The following is a 16,650-nucleotide window of genomic DNA, read 5'->3' on the forward strand; positions in this document are numbered from 1 at the left end:
GCTGAATGGGGCGGGTGCCCTGGCAACAAAGGATATAGAGAAGGCAGAGTTATTGAATGCTGCCTTTGCTTCAGTCTTCACTGCTAAGGCCAGGCCTCAGGAATTCCAGACCTTGGAGACAAGAGAGGAAGTCTGGGGAAAGGAAGACTCTGCCTCGGTGGAGGAGGATCAGCTTAGAGATCTTTTGTCCAAACTTGACATCCATAAATCCATGGGCCCCGATGGGATGCACCCACGAGTGCTGAGGCAGCTGGCGGCTGTTATCGCTAGGCCACTCTCCATCCTCTTTGAAAGGTCCTGGAGATCAGGAGAGGGGCCTGAGGACTGCAAGAAAGCCAACGTCACCCCAGGCTTCAAAAAGGGCAAGAAGGAGGAGCCAGGAAACTACAGGCCCGGCAGCCTCACCTCCATCCCCGGCAAGGTGATGGAACAGCTCCTCCTGGAGGTCCTCACTAAGCATGTGGAGGACAAGGTGGTGATCAGGAGTAGTGCGCATGGATTCCCCAAAGGGAAATCATGCTTGACCAATCTGATAGCCCTTCTATGACGGGATGACTGGCTGGGGAGAGGAGGGGAGAGCAGTGGACTTCAGCAAGGCTTTTGCCACTGTCTCCCATCCCATCCTCCTAGGTAAGCTCAGGAAGTGTGGGCTAGATGAGTGGACAGCGAGGTGGATGGAGAACTGGCTGGATGGCCGAGCTCCGAGGGTTGTGGTGAATGGCGCAGAGTCAAGTTGGAGGCCTGTAGCTAGTGGTGTCCCCCAGGGCTCAGTCCTGGGCCCAGTCTTGTTCAATATATTCATCAATGACCTGGAGGAAGGGGCAGAGTGCCCCCTCAGCAAGTTTGCTGATGATACTAAACTGGGGGGAGAGGCTAACACCCCAGAAGACTGGGCTGCCATTCCGAGGGACCTGGACAGGCTGGCGAGCTGGGCCGAGGGGGACCTCCTGAAGTTCAACAAAGGCAAGTGCAAGGTCCTGCACCTAGGGAGAAAGAATCCCATGCACCAGGACAGGCTGGGGGTTGACCTGCTGGAAAGTAGCTCTGCCGAGAAGGACCTGGGAGTGCTGGTGGGCAACAAGTTAAACATGAGCCAGCAGTGTGCCCTTGTGGCCAAGAAGGCCAATGGTGTGCTGGGCCGCATTAGGCAGAGTGTTGCCAGCAGGACGAGGGAGGTGATCCTGCCCCTCTCCTCAGCCCTGCCGAGGCCTCCCCTGGAGTACAGTGTCCAGTTCTGGGCTCCCCAGGACAAGAGAGACATGGCACTCCTGGAGAGAGTCCAGCGGAGGGCTACCAAGAGGATTAGAGGGCTGGGGCACCTCTCCTAGGAAGAAAGACTGCAAGAGCTGGGCCTGTTCAGCCTGGAGAAGAGAAGATTGAGAGGCGATCGCATCAACGTGTACACGTATCTGAAGGGGGAGTGTCAAGAGGATGAGGCCAGCCTCTTCTCCGTGGTGCCCAGCAACGGGACAAGAGGCAATGGGCAGAAACTGAACCACAGGAAGTTCCACCTAAACCTGAGAAAAAACTTCTTTGCTGTGAGGGTGACAGAGCACTGGAACAGGTTGCCCAGAGAGGTGGTGGAGTCTCCTTCCCTGGAGAGATTCAAAACCCGCCTGGACGCCACCCTGGGCAATATGCTCTAGGTGACCCTGTTTGAGCAGGCAGGTTGGACTAGATGATCTCCAGAGGTCCCTTCCAACCTCAACCATTCTGTGATGCTGTGATTCCTCGATGACCTGGAGGAAGGCCCGAAGTGCGCCCTCAGCAAGTTTGCTGCTGCTACTAAAGTGGGGGGCAGTGGCTGACTCCTGAGGGGCCTGGAGCAGCTCTCCTCTGCAGAAAGGCTGCGAGAGCTGGGCCTCTTTAGCCGGGAGAAGAGAAGCCGGCGAGGCGATCTCCCCAACGTGTACCAGTCTGTGAAGTGGGGGGCGAGGGGGGGTGCGTGGAGAGCATGGGGCCAGCCTCTTCTCCGTGGTGCCCAGAAGTCAGGGAGATCCTGGCCCGCAGCTGCTTGTGGCTGGGGGCAGCCGGGCGGAGGTGCTGCGCGGCCCTGGCAGGGGCGGCGGGCAGGCGGAGCGGCCGGTGCTGGCGCGCTTCCGCCGGGCGCCGCTGCAGGAGGGAGGCGGCGTTTGCTCTGTGGCCGGCGCAGGAGCCTCTCCCGGCTCGGCTCGGCTCGGCTCGGCTCGGCTGGACTCGGCTGGACTCGGCTGGACTCGGCTGGGCTGGACTCGGCTGGACTCGGCTGGACTCGGCTGGGCTGGACTCGGCTGGGCTCGGCTGGGCTCGGCTGGACTCGGCTGGACTCGGCTGGACTCGGCTCGGCTGGACTGGACTCGGCTGGACTCGGCTGGGCTCGGCTGGACTCGGCTGGACTCGGCTGGGCTGGACTCGGCTGGACTCGGCTCGGTTCGGCTGGACTCGGCTGGACTCGGCTCGGCTGGACTCGGCTGGACTCGGCTAGACTCGACTGGACTCGGCTCGGCTCGGCTGGACTCGGCTGGACTCGGCTCGGCTCGGCTGGACTCGGCTGGACTCGGCTCGGTTCGGCTGGACTCGGCTGGACTCGGCTGGACTCGGCTGAGCTCGGCTGGGGGGCGGGAGGGGCGTGTGCGGGAGGGGCGGTGCGGGGCGTGTCCATGCAGATGAGGCGTCGCGGGGGCCGGCGGGAGCGGTGTTCGCGGGCCGAGGCGGGGCGGGCGGGGGGCGGCGGGAGGTCGGGGCGCGCGTGGGGCGCGGCGGGGCGGCGGGGCGGGGTCGGGGCGTGGGCGGGTGTCGGGGTCGGGGGTGTTGCTGTGGGTGTGCGCGGGGTGTGTGTGTGTGGCGGGGGTTGTTGTGGGGCGGCGTGGGGTGGCGGGGCATACTTACCTGGCAGGGGAGACACCATGATCAGGCAGGTGGTTTTCCCAGGGCGAGGCTCATCCCTTGCACTCCGGGTGTGCTGACCCCTGCGATTTCCCCAAATGCGGGAAACTCGACTGCATAATTTGTGGTAGTGGGGGACTGCGTTCGCGCTCTCCCCTGGCCGGCCCGTGCAAAGACAGACGGACACACGGACGGACGGACGGACGGGGCGGGCGGGCAGGCCGGGGCCGGGGCCGGGGCGGGCGCCCCGCAACGAGCCGCCGCCTCCAGCCGCCGCCGGGGGCAGCGCTCCGCCCAGCGCCGCACGCCCTGCCCTCCGCCTCCTTGGCCCCGACGGCCCCTTCCTGACCCCTCAGCCACCTCCTGCCCACCACCACCCCCGGGCCCTGCCCTGCACAGCTGCTCTCCAACACCTCGCACCCGCACCCGCACCCGCACCCGCAGCCAGACGGGAGGCCGCGCTTGCCTCGGCTCACCTTCCGCAGCCTCCCTCGGCCACCGCTCCAGCCTCTCCAGCACCCTCGGAAGGGCAGCGCAGCCCGCTGGGGCCTCCGCCGCTCCTCCCGCTGTGCCATCGTCAGCAGCCTTGCTGCGCGGCCGCTCCCTCCCTAAAGGACGTACGGCAGGACGTTAGTAGGCTGCGTAGCATCCGAGAGGATGAGCAGGAGATGGACAGGGCGTTCTCGGAGACTGTGCAGCTCCAGGAGTCCCCAGCCCCCACTGCAGCGGAGGTGTCAGAGGGCTCAGCACCGTGTGTAAAGGTGCATCCTAACGCTGTTGAAGAGGGCTGGAAGCTGGTGACCTCTCGTAGAAGGAGAAAGGCTCTTGCTCCTCCTCAAGAGTTGCCTGTGAAGAACAAGTGTAGCGCCCTCCAAGCCGAGGAGGAGCTGGGCATGGCTCCAAGGGAGGCAACTGGCCTGGCAGACCCTGTGCCGTGCAGGAAGCCCCGGAGGAAGCGGCGAGGGATTGTTGTGGGTGACTGCCTGCTGCAGGGGACGGAGGCGCCTCTCTGCCGACCTGACCTCTTGTCCAGAGAGGTTTGCTGCCTGCCAGGGGCTCGAATAAGAGAGGTCGTGGAAAGACTGCCAAGGCTTGTCCACGCATCGGACTACTACCCTCTGCTCATCTTCCATGTGGGTGCTAACGACACGAAAGGCAAACTGGAAACCATCAAACGGGACTTCAGAGCTCTGGGAATGGTGGTCAAGGGTCTGGGAGCCCAGGTCGTTTTCTCCTCAATCTTGCCTGTGAGGGGAAAGGATGGGAGGAGGAGTAGACGAGTTGTCCAAGTTAACAGCTGGCTGCGCCGCTGGTGTTGGCAACAGGGCTTTGGTTTCTATGACCGTGGGACCCTGTTTGAAGATCAACAGCTGATGGGGAGCGATGGGATCCACCTTACCAAGCGGGGCAGGCGCGTCTTTGCCAACAGGTGGGCCAGCCCGGTAAGGAGGGCTTTAAACTAGGCAAGATGGGGGAAGGGGAGTGGTATAGTGGCAGGGGAGTCAGTAAAACACCGCTCAAGTCAGGATGCCTCCAGCGGGTGCATACAGCCAGGGGAGACAGCGTGGAACATGGCTGTGGAGGATCCTCTTGCACCTCTCCTGGCAAGCTTGCATGCTTGACTGGCTCTCTGAAATGCCTATATACCAATGCACGCAGCATGGGGAATAAGCAGGAAGAGTTAGAGATGTGTGTGCGGTCGCAGGGCCATGATCTCATTGCGGTTACAGAGACAGGGTGGGATAGTTCACAGGACTGGGATGCTGTCGTGGATGGCTACGTGCTTTTTAGGAAAGACAGGCCAGGCAGGCGAGGTGGTGGAGTTGCTCTTTATGTGAGGGAGCAACTAGAATGTGTGGAGCTCTGCCTCGGGGTGGATGAAGAGCAAGTGGAGAGCCTATGGGTAAGGATTAAAGGGCAGGCTGACACGGGTGACACTGTTGTGGGGGTTTACTACAGGCCACGTGACCAGGAGGAAGTCATCGATGAGGCCTTCTACCGACAGCTGGAAGTAGCCTCACGATCACAGGCCCTGGTTCTCCTGGGAGACTTCAACCACCCTGACATCTGTTGGCAAGACAGCACAGCTAGGCACAAGCAGTCAAAGAGGTTCCTGCAGAGGATTGATGATAATTTCTTGACTCAGGTGGTGGAGACGCCAACGAGGAGAGGCGCAATGCTCGACCTTGTACTAACAAACAAAGGTCTAGTTGGAGAGGTGAAGGTTGGGGGCAGCCTTGGCTGCAGTGACCATGAGATGGTGGAGTTGAGGCTCCTACGAGGAGGGAGCAGGGCAATGAGTGGGACTGCAACACTGGACTTGAGGAGAGCTAACTTTGGCCTCTTCAGGGACCTACTTAGGGGAATCTCCTGGGGTAGGGCCCTGGGGGGAAGAGGGGTCCAAGAAAGCTGGTTAATATTCCAGCATCACTTCCTCCAGGCTCAAGATCAGGGCATCCCTCTGAGGAAGAAGTCCAGCAAAGCGGATTCGGCAGGAGACCTGCATGGATGAGCAAGGAACTCCTGGCCAAACTCCAACAGAAGAAGGAAGCACACAGAATGTGGGAAAGGGCACAGGCCACTTGGGAGGAATACAGGGACGTTGTCAGAGTGTGCAGGGATGCGACAAGGAAGGCTAAGGCCCACTTGGAATTCAGCCTGGCCAGGGATGTCAAGGCCAACAAGAAGGGCTTCTTCAAATACATCCGAGGCAAAAGGAAGACTGGCTAAGGCCCAGTTGGAATTCAGCCTGGCGAGGGATGTCAAGGCCAACAAGAAGGGCTTCTTCAAATACATCCGAGGCAAAAGGAAGACTAGGGAAAACGTGGGCGCGCTGCTGAATGGGGCGGGTGCCCTGGCAACAAAGGATATAGAGAAGGCAGAGTTATTGAATGCTGCCTTTGCTTCAGTCTTCACTGCTAAGGCCAGGCCTCAGGAATTCCAGACCTTGGAGACAAGAGAGGAAGTCTGGGGAAAGGAAGACTCTGCCTCGGTGGAGGAGGATCAGCTTAGAGATCTTTTGTCCAAACTTGACATCCATAAATCCATGGGCCCCGATGGGATGCACCCACGAGTGCTGAGGCAGCTGGCGGCTGTTATCGCTAGGCCACTCTCCATCCTCTTTGAAAGGTCCTGGAGATCAGGAGAGGGGCCTGAGGACTGCAAGAAAGCCAACGTCACCCCAGGCTTCAAAAAGGGCAAGAAGGAGGAGCCAGGAAACTACAGGCCCGGCAGCCTCACCTCCATCCCCGGCAAGGTGATGGAACAGCTCCTCCTGGAGGTCCTCACTAAGCATGTGGAGGACAAGGTGGTGATCAGGAGTAGTGCGCATGGATTCCCCAAAGGGAAATCATGCTTGACCAATCTGATAGCCCTTCTATGACGGGATGACTGGCTGGGGAGAGGAGGGGAGAGCAGTGGACTTCAGCAAGGCTTTTGCCACTGTCTCCCATCCCATCCTCCTAGGTAAGCTCAGGAAGTGTGGGCTAGATGAGTGGACAGCGAGGTGGATGGAGAACTGGCTGGATGGCCGAGCTCCGAGGGTTGTGGTGAATGGCGCAGAGTCAAGTTGGAGGCCTGTAGCTAGTGGTGTCCCCCAGGGCTCAGTCCTGGGCCCAGTCTTGTTCAATATATTCATCAATGACCTGGAGGAAGGGGCAGAGTGCCCCCTCAGCAAGTTTGCTGATGATACTAAACTGGGGGGAGAGGCTAACACCCCAGAAGACTGGGCTGCCATTCCGAGGGACCTGGACAGGCTGGCGAGCTGGGCCGAGGGGGACCTCCTGAAGTTCAACAAAGGCAAGTGCAAGGTCCTGCACCTAGGGAGAAAGAATCCCATGCACCAGGACAGGCTGGGGGTTGACCTGCTGGAAAGTAGCTCTGCCGAGAAGGACCTGGGAGTGCTGGTGGGCAACAAGTTAAACATGAGCCAGCAGTGTGCCCTTGTGGCCAAGAAGGCCAATGGTGTGCTGGGCCGCATTAGGCAGAGTGTTGCCAGCAGGACGAGGGAGGTGATCCTGCCCCTCTCCTCAGCCCTGCCGAGGCCTCCCCTGGAGTACAGTGTCCAGTTCTGGGCTCCCCAGGACAAGAGAGACATGGCACTCCTGGAGAGAGTCCAGCGGAGGGCTACCAAGAGGATTAGAGGGCTGGGGCACCTCTCCTAGGAAGAAAGACTGCAAGAGCTGGGCCTGTTCAGCCTGGAGAAGAGAAGATTGAGAGGCGATCGCATCAACGTGTACACGTATCTGAAGGGGGAGTGTCAAGAGGATGAGGCCAGCCTCTTCTCCGTGGTGCCCAGCAACGGGACAAGAGGCAATGGGCAGAAACTGAACCACAGGAAGTTCCACCTAAACCTGAGAAAAAACTTCTTTGCTGTGAGGGTGACAGAGCACTGGAACAGGTTGCCCAGAGAGGTGGTGGAGTCTCCTTCCCTGGAGAGATTCAAAACCCGCCTGGACGCCACCCTGGGCAATATGCTCTAGGTGACCCTGTTTGAGCAGGCAGGTTGGACTAGATGATCTCCAGAGGTCCCTTCCAACCTCAACCATTCTGTGATGCTGTGATTCCTCGATGACCTGGAGGAAGGCCCGAAGTGCGCCCTCAGCAAGTTTGCTGCTGCTACTAAAGTGGGGGGCAGTGGCTGACTCCTGAGGGGCCTGGAGCAGCTCTCCTCTGCAGAAAGGCTGCGAGAGCTGGGCCTCTTTAGCCGGGAGAAGAGAAGCCGGCGAGGCGATCTCCCCAACGTGTACCAGTCTGTGAAGTGGGGGGCGAGGGGGGGTGCGTGGAGAGCATGGGGCCAGCCTCTTCTCCGTGGTGCCCAGAAGTCAGGGAGATCCTGGCCCGCAGCTGCTTGTGGCTGGGGGCAGCCGGGCGGAGGTGCTGCGCGGCCCTGGCAGGGGCGGCGGGCAGGCGGAGCGGCCGGTGCTGGCGCGCTTCCGCCGGGCGCCGCTGCAGGAGGGAGGCGGCGTTTGCTCTGTGGCCGGCGCAGGAGCCTCTCCCGGCTCGGCTCGGCTCGGCTCGGCTGGACTCGGCTGGACTCGGCTGGGCTGGACTCGGCTGGACTCGGCTGGACTCGGCTGGACTCGGCTCGGCTGGACTCGGCTGGACTCGGCTGGGCTCGGCTGGGCTCGGCTGGACTCGGCTGGACTCGGCTCGGCTGGACTCGGCTCGGCTGGACTCGGCTGGACTCGGCTGGGCTGGACTCGGCTGGACTCGGCTGGGCTGGACTCGGCTGGACTCGGCTCGGTTCGGCTGGACTCGGCTGGACTCGGCTCGGCTGGACTCGGCTGGACTCGGCTAGACTCGACTGGACTCGGCTCGGCTCGGCTGGACTCGGCTGGACTCGGCTCGGCTCGGCTGGACTCGGCTGGACTCGGCTCGGTTCGGCTGGACTCGGCTGGACTCGGCTGGACTCGGCTGAGCTCGGCTGGGGGGCGGGAGGGGCGTGTGCGGGAGGGGCGGTGCGGGGCGTGTCCATGCAGATGAGGGGTCGCGGGGGCCGGCGGGAGCGGTGTTCGCGGGCCGAGGCGGGGCGGGCGGGGGGCGGCGGGAGGTCGGGGCGCGCGTGGGGCGCGGCGGGGCGGCGGGGCGGGGTCGGGGCGTGGGCGGGTGTCGGGGTCGGGGGTGTTGCTGTGGGTGTGCGCGGGGTGTGTGTGTGTGGCGGGGGTTGTTGTGGGGCGGCGTGGGGTGGCGGGGCATACTTACCTGGCAGGGGAGACACCATGATCAGGCAGGTGGTTTTCCCAGGGCGAGGCTCATCCCTTGCACTCCGGGTGTGCTGACCCCTGCGATTTCCCCAAATGCGGGAAACTCGACTGCATAATTTGTGGTAGTGGGGGACTGCGTTCGCGCTCTCCCCTGGCCGGCCCGTGCAAAGACAGACGGACACACGGACGGACGGACGGACGGGGCGGGCGGGCAGGCCGGGGCCGGGGCGGGCGCCCCGCAACGAGCCGCCGCCTCCAGCCGCCGCCGGGGGCAGCGCTCCGCCCAGCGCCGCACGCCCTGCCCTCCGCCTCCTTGGCCCCGACGGCCCCTTCCTGACCCCTCAGCCACCTCCTGCCCACCACCACCCCCGGGCCCTGCCCTGCACAGCTGCTCTCCAACACCTCGCACCCGCACCCGCACCCGCACCCGCAGCCGCAGCCAGACGGGAGGCCGCGCTTGCCTCGGCTCACCTTCCGCAGCCTCCCTCGGCCACCGCTCCAGCCTCTCCAGCACCCTCAGAAGGGCAGCGCAGCCCGCTGGGGCCTCCGCCGCTCCTCCCGCTGTGCCATCGTCAGCAGCCTTGCTGCGCGGCCGCTCCCTCCCTAAAGGACGTACGGCAGGACGTTAGTAGGCTGCGTAGCATCCGAGAGGATGAGCAGGAGATGGACAGGGCGTTCTCGGAGACTGTGCAGCTCCAGGAGTCCCCAGCCCCCACTGCAGCGGAGGTGTCAGAGGGCTCAGCACCGTGTGTAAAGGTGCATCCTAACGCTGTTGAAGAGGGCTGGAAGCTGGTGACCTCTCGTAGAAGGAGAAAGGCTCTTGCTCCTCCTCAAGAGTTGCCTGTGAAGAACAAGTCTAGCGCCCTCCAAGCCGAGGAGGAGCTGGGCATGGCTCCAAGGGAGGCAACTGGCCTGGCAGACCCTGTGCCGTGCAGGAAGCCCCGGAGGAAGCGGCGAGGGATTGTTGTGGGTGACTGCCTGCTGCAGGGGACGGAGGCGCCTCTCTGCCGACCTGACCTCTTGTCCAGAGAGGTTTGCTGCCTGCCAGGGGCTCGAATAAGAGAGGTCGTGGAAAGACTGCCAAGGCTTGTCCACGCATCGGACTACTACCCTCTGCTCATCTTCCATGTGGGTGCTAACGACACGAAAGGCAAACTGGAAACCATCAAACGGGACTTCAGAGCTCTGGGAATGGTGGTCAAGGGTCTGGGAGCCCAGGTCGTTTTCTCCTCAATCTTGCCTGTGAGGGGAAAGGATGGGAGGAGGAGTAGACGAGTTGTCCAAGTTAACAGCTGGCTGCGCCGCTGGTGTTGGCAACAGGGCTTTGGTTTCTATGACCGTGGGACCCTGTTTGAAGATCAACAGCTGATGGGGAGCGATGGGATCCACCTTACCAAGCGGGGCAGGCGCGTCTTTGCCAACAGGTGGGCCAGCCCGGTAAGGAGGGCTTTAAACTAGGCAAGATGGGGGAAGGGGAGTGGTATAGTGGCAGGGGAGTCAGTAAAACACCGCTCAAGTCAGGATGCCTCCAGCGGGTGCATACAGCCAGGGGAGACAGCGTGGAACATGGCTGTGGAGGATCCTCTTGCACCTCTCCTGGCAAGCTTGCATGCTTGACTGGCTCTCTGAAATGCCTATATACCAATGCACGCAGCATGGGGAATAAGCAGGAAGAGTTAGAGATGTGTGTGCGGTCGCAGGGCCATGATCTCATTGCGGTTACAGAGACAGGGTGGGATAGTTCACAGGACTGGGATGCTGTCGTGGATGGCTACGTGCTTTTTAGGAAAGACAGGCCAGGCAGGCGAGGTGGTGGAGTTGCTCTTTATGTGAGGGAGCAACTAGAATGTGTGGAGCTCTGCCTCGGGGTGGATGAAGAGCAAGTGGAGAGCCTATGGGTAAGGATTAAAGGGCAGGCTGACACGGGTGACACTGTTGTGGGGGTTTACTACAGGCCACGTGACCAGGAGGAAGTCATCGATGAGGCCTTCTACCGACAGCTGGAAGTAGCCTCACGATCACAGGCCCTGGTTCTCCTGGGAGACTTCAACCACCCTGACATCTGTTGGCAAGACAGCACAGCTAGGCACAAGCAGTCAAAGAGGTTCCTGCAGAGGATTGATGATAATTTCTTGACTCAGGTGGTGGAGACGCCAACGAGGAGAGGCGCAATGCTCGACCTTGTACTAACAAACAAAGGTCTAGTTGGAGAGGTGAAGGTTGGGGGCAGCCTTGGCTGCAGTGACCATGAGATGGTGGAGTTGAGGCTCCTACGAGGAGGGAGCAGGGCAATGAGTGGGACTGCAACACTGGACTTGAGGAGAGCTAACTTTGGCCTCTTCAGGGACCTACTTAGGGGAATCTCCTGGGGTAGGGCCCTGGGGGGAAGAGGGGTCCAAGAAAGCTGGTTAATATTCCAGCATCACTTCCTCCAGGCTCAAGATCAGGGCATCCCTCTGAGGAAGAAGTCCAGCAAAGCGGATTCGGCAGGAGACCTGCATGGATGAGCAAGGAACTCCTGGCCAAACTCCAACAGAAGAAGGAAGCACACAGAATGTGGGAAAGGGCACAGGCCACTTGGGAGGAATACAGGGACGTTGTCAGAGTGTGCAGGGATGCGACAAGGAAGGCTAAGGCCCACTTGGAATTCAGCCTGGCCAGGGATGTCAAGGCCAACAAGAAGGGCTTCTTCAAATACATCCGAGGCAAAAGGAAGACTGGCTAAGGCCCAGTTGGAATTCAGCCTGGCGAGGGATGTCAAGGCCAACAAGAAGGGCTTCTTCAAATACATCCGAGGCAAAAGGAAGACTAGGGAAAACGTGGGCGCGCTGCTGAATGGGGCGGGTGCCCTGGCAACAAAGGATATAGAGAAGGCAGAGTTATTGAATGCTGCCTTTGCTTCAGTCTTCACTGCTAAGGCCAGGCCTCAGGAATTCCAGACCTTGGAGACAAGAGAGGAAGTCTGGGGAAAGGAAGACTCTGCCTCGGTGGAGGAGGATCAGCTTAGAGATCTTTTGTCCAAACTTGACATCCATAAATCCATGGGCCCCGATGGGATGCACCCACGAGTGCTGAGGCAGCTGGCGGCTGTTATCGCTAGGCCACTCTCCATCCTCTTTGAAAGGTCCTGGAGATCAGGAGAGGGGCCTGAGGACTGCAAGAAAGCCAACGTCACCCCAGGCTTCAAAAAGGGCAAGAAGGAGGAGCCAGGAAACTACAGGCCCGGCAGCCTCACCTCCATCCCCGGCAAGGTGATGGAACAGCTCCTCCTGGAGGTCCTCACTAAGCATGTGGAGGACAAGGTGGTGATCAGGAGTAGTGCGCATGGATTCCCCAAAGGGAAATCATGCTTGACCAATCTGATAGCCCTTCTATGACGGGATGACTGGCTGGGGAGAGGAGGGGAGAGCAGTGGACTTCAGCAAGGCTTTTGCCACTGTCTCCCATCCCATCCTCCTAGGTAAGCTCAGGAAGTGTGGGCTAGATGAGTGGACAGCGAGGTGGATGGAGAACTGGCTGGATGGCCGAGCTCCGAGGGTTGTGGTGAATGGCGCAGAGTCAAGTTGGAGGCCTGTAGCTAGTGGTGTCCCCCAGGGCTCAGTCCTGGGCCCAGTCTTGTTCAATATATTCATCAATGACCTGGAGGAAGGGGCAGAGTGCCCCCTCAGCAAGTTTGCTGATGATACTAAACTGGGGGGAGAGGCTAACACCCCAGAAGACTGGGCTGCCATTCCGAGGGACCTGGACAGGCTGGCGAGCTGGGCCGAGGGGGACCTCCTGAAGTTCAACAAAGGCAAGTGCAAGGTCCTGCACCTAGGGAGAAAGAATCCCATGCACCAGGACAGGCTGGGGGTTGACCTGCTGGAAAGTAGCTCTGCCGAGAAGGACCTGGGAGTGCTGGTGGGCAACAAGTTAAACATGAGCCAGCAGTGTGCCCTTGTGGCCAAGAAGGCCAATGGTGTGCTGGGCCGCATTAGGCAGAGTGTTGCCAGCAGGACGAGGGAGGTGATCCTGCCCCTCTCCTCAGCCCTGCCGAGGCCTCCCCTGGAGTACAGTGTCCAGTTCTGGGCTCCCCAGGACAAGAGAGACATGGCACTCCTGGAGAGAGTCCAGCGGAGGGCTACCAAGAGGATTAGAGGGCTGGGGCACCTCTCCTAGGAAGAAAGACTGCAAGAGCTGGGCCTGTTCAGCCTGGAGAAGAGAAGATTGAGAGGCGATCGCATCAACGTGTACACGTATCTGAAGGGGGAGTGTCAAGAGGATGAGGCCAGCCTCTTCTCCGTGGTGCCCAGCAACGGGACAAGAGGCAATGGGCAGAAACTGAACCACAGGAAGTTCCACCTAAACCTGAGAAAAAACTTCTTTGCTGTGAGGGTGACAGAGCACTGGAACAGGTTGCCCAGAGAGGTGGTGGAGTCTCCTTCCCTGGAGAGATTCAAAACCCGCCTGGACGCCACCCTGGGCAATATGCTCTAGGTGACCCTGTTTGAGCAGGCAGGTTGGACTAGATGATCTCCAGAGGTCCCTTCCAACCTCAACCATTCTGTGATGCTGTGATTCCTCGATGACCTGGAGGAAGGCCCGAAGTGCGCCCTCAGCAAGTTTGCTGCTGCTACTAAAGTGGGGGGCAGTGGCTGACTCCTGAGGGGCCTGGAGCAGCTCTCCTCTGCAGAAAGGCTGCGAGAGCTGGGCCTCTTTAGCCGGGAGAAGAGAAGCCGGCGAGGCGATCTCCCCAACGTGTACCAGTCTGTGAAGTGGGGGGCGAGGGGGGGTGCGTGGAGAGCATGGGGCCAGCCTCTTCTCCGTGGTGCCCAGAAGTCAGGGAGATCCTGGCCCGCAGCTGCTTGTGGCTGGGGGCAGCCGGGCGGAGGTGCTGCGCGGCCCTGGCAGGGGCGGCGGGCAGGCGGAGCGGCCGGTGCTGGCGCGCTTCCGCCGGGCGCCGCTGCAGGAGGGAGGCGGCGTTTGCTCTGTGGCCGGCGCAGGAGCCTCTCCCGGCTCGGCTCGGCTCGGCTCGGCTGGACTCGGCTGGACTCGGCTGGGCTGGACTCGGCTGGACTCGGCTGGACTCGGCTGGACTCGGCTCGGCTGGACTCGGCTGGACTCGGCTGGGCTCGGCTGGGCTCGGCTGGACTCGGCTGGACTCGGCTGGACTCGGCTCGGCTGGACTCGGCTCGGCTGGACTCGGCTGGACTCGGCTGGGCTGGACTCGGCTGGACTCGGCTGGGCTGGACTCGGCTGGACTCGGCTCGGTTCGGCTGGACTCGGCTGGACTCGGCTCGGCTGGACTCGGCTGGACTCGGCTAGACTCGACTGGACTCGGCTCGGCTCGGCTGGACTCGGCTGGACTCGGCTCGGCTCGGCTGGACTCGGCTGGACTCGGCTCGGTTCGGCTGGACTCGGCTGGACTCGGCTGGACTCGGCTGAGCTCGGCTGGGGGGCGGGAGGGGCGTGTGCGGGAGGGGCGGTGCGGGGCGTGTCCATGCAGATGAGGCGTCGCGGGGGCCGGCGGGAGCGGTGTTCGCGGGCCGAGGCGGGGCGGGCGGGGGGCGGCGGGAGGTCGGGGCGCGCGTGGGGCGCGGCGGGGCGGCGGGGCGGGGTCGGGGCGTGGGCGGGTGTCGGGGTCGGGGGTGTTGCTGTGGGTGTGCGCGGGGTGTGTGTGTGTGGCGGGGGTTGTTGTGGGGCGGCGTGGGGTGGCGGGGCATACTTACCTGGCAGGGGAGACACCATGATCAGGCAGGTGGTTTTCCCAGGGCGAGGCTCATCCCTTGCACTCCGGGTGTGCTGACCCCTGCGATTTCCCCAAATGCGGGAAACTCGACTGCATAATTTGTGGTAGTGGGGGACTGCGTTCGCGCTCTCCCCTGGCCGGCCCGTGCAAAGACAGACGGACACACGGACGGACGGACGGACGGGGCGGGCGGGCAGGCCGGGGCCGGGGCGGGCGCCCCGCAACGAGCCGCCGCCTCCAGCCGCCGCCGGGGGCAGCGCTCCGCCCAGCGCCGCACGCCCTGCCCTCCGCCTCCTTGGCCCCGACGGCCCCTTCCTGACCCCTCAGCCACCTCCTGCCCACCACCACCCCCGGGCCCTGCCCTGCACAGCTGCTCTCCAACACCTCGCACCCGCACCCGCACCCGCACCCGCAGCCGCAGCCAGACGGGAGGCCGCGCTTGCCTCGGCTCACCTTCCGCAGCCTCCCTCGGCCACCGCTCCAGCCTCTCCAGCACCCTCGGAAGGGCAGCGCAGCCCGCTGGGGCCTCCGCCGCTCCTCCCGCTGTGCCATCGTCAGCAGCCTTGCTGCGCGGCCGCTCCCTCCCTAAAGGACGTACGGCAGGACGTTAGTAGGCTGCGTAGCATCCGAGAGGATGAGCAGGAGATGGACAGGGCGTTCTCGGAGACTGTGCAGCTCCAGGAGTCCCCAGCCCCCACTGCAGCGGAGGTGTCAGAGGGCTCAGCACCGTGTGTAAAGGTGCATCCTAACGCTGTTGAAGAGGGCTGGAAGCTGGTGACCTCTCGTAGAAGGAGAAAGGCTCTTGCTCCTCCTCAAGAGTTGCCTGTGAAGAACAAGTCTAGCGCCCTCCAAGCCGAGGAGGAGCTGGGCATGGCTCCAAGGGAGGCAACTGGCCTGGCAGACCCTGTGCCGTGCAGGAAGCCCCGGAGGAAGCGGCGAGGGATTGTTGTGGGTGACTGCCTGCTGCAGGGGACGGAGGCGCCTCTCTGCCGACCTGACCTCTTGTCCAGAGAGGTTTGCTGCCTGCCAGGGGCTCGAATAAGAGAGGTCGTGGAAAGACTGCCAAGGCTTGTCCACGCATCGGACTACTACCCTCTGCTCATCTTCCATGTGGGTGCTAACGACACGAAAGGCAAACTGGAAACCATCAAACGGGACTTCAGAGCTCTGGGAATGGTGGTCAAGGGTCTGGGAGCCCAGGTCGTTTTCTCCTCAATCTTGCCTGTGAGGGGAAAGGATGGGAGGAGGAGTAGACGAGTTGTCCAAGTTAACAGCTGGCTGCGCCGCTGGTGTTGGCAACAGGGCTTTGGTTTCTATGACCGTGGGACCCTGTTTGAAGATCAACAGCTGATGGGGAGCGATGGGATCCACCTTACCAAGCGGGGCAGGCGCGTCTTTGCCAACAGGTGGGCCAGCCCGGTAAGGAGGGCTTTAAACTAGGCAAGATGGGGGAAGGGGAGTGGTATAGTGGCAGGGGAGTCAGTAAAACACCGCTCAAGTCAGGATGCCTCCAGCGGGTGCATACAGCCAGGGGAGACAGCGTGGAACATGGCTGTGGAGGATCCTCTTGCACCTCTCCTGGCAAGCTTGCATGCTTGACTGGCTCTCTGAAATGCCTATATACCAATGCACGCAGCATGGGGAATAAGCAGGAAGAGTTAGAGATGTGTGTGCGGTCGCAGGGCCATGATCTCATTGCGGTTACAGAGACAGGGTGGGATAGTTCACAGGACTGGGATGCTGTCGTGGATGGCTACGTGCTTTTTAGGAAAGACAGGCCAGGCAGGCGAGGTGGTGGAGTTGCTCTTTATGTGAGGGAGCAACTAGAATGTGTGGAGCTCTGCCTCGGGGTGGATGAAGAGCAAGTGGAGAGCCTATGGGTAAGGATTAAAGGGCAGGCTGACACGGGTGACACTGTTGTGGGGGTTTACTACAGGCCACGTGACCAGGAGGAAGTCATCGATGAGGCCTTCTACCGACGGCTGGAAGTAGCCTCACGATCACAGGCCCTGGTTCTCCTGGGAGACTTCAACCACCCTGACATCTGTTGGCAAGACAGCACAGCTAGGCACAAGCAGTCAAAGAGGTTCCTGCAGAGGATTGATGATAATTTCTTGACTCAGGTGGTGGAGACGCCAACGAGGAGAGGCGCAATGCTCGACCTTGTACTAACAAACAAAGGTCTAGTTGGAGAGGTGAAGGTTGGGGGCAGCCTTGGCTGCAGTGACCATGAGATGGTGGAGTTGAGGCTCCTACGAGGAGGGAGCAGGGCAATGAGTGGGACTGCAACACTGGACTTGAGGAGAGCTAACTTTGGCCTCTTCAGGGACCTACTTAGGGGAATCTCCTGGG

General features: G+C 61.6%; 3 non-coding genes across 3 annotated transcripts; all 3 read left to right on the top strand.

The window, feature by feature from the left end:
* The first annotated feature begins 2,860 nt into the window (after window positions 1-2,860).
* Window positions 2,861-3,024, top strand: LOC138066928 (U1 spliceosomal RNA). Its single transcript, XR_011140638.1, has one exon. It is a non-coding gene; the product is annotated as a U1 spliceosomal RNA (small nuclear RNA).
* A 5,536-nt stretch (window positions 3,025-8,560) lies between these two features.
* LOC138066929 (U1 spliceosomal RNA) lies at window positions 8,561-8,724 on the top strand. The gene has a single exon (XR_011140639.1). It is a non-coding gene; the product is annotated as a U1 spliceosomal RNA (small nuclear RNA).
* A 5,546-nt stretch (window positions 8,725-14,270) lies between these two features.
* Window positions 14,271-14,434, top strand: LOC138066930 (U1 spliceosomal RNA). Its single transcript, XR_011140640.1, has one exon. It is a non-coding gene; the product is annotated as a U1 spliceosomal RNA (small nuclear RNA).
* The last annotated feature ends 2,216 nt before the right edge of the window (window positions 14,435-16,650 follow it).

The sequence above is a fragment of the Struthio camelus genome, chromosome 3 (assembly GCF_040807025.1).
Source record: "Struthio camelus isolate bStrCam1 chromosome 3, bStrCam1.hap1, whole genome shotgun sequence".
NCBI lineage: Eukaryota > Metazoa > Chordata > Aves > Struthioniformes > Struthionidae > Struthio > Struthio camelus.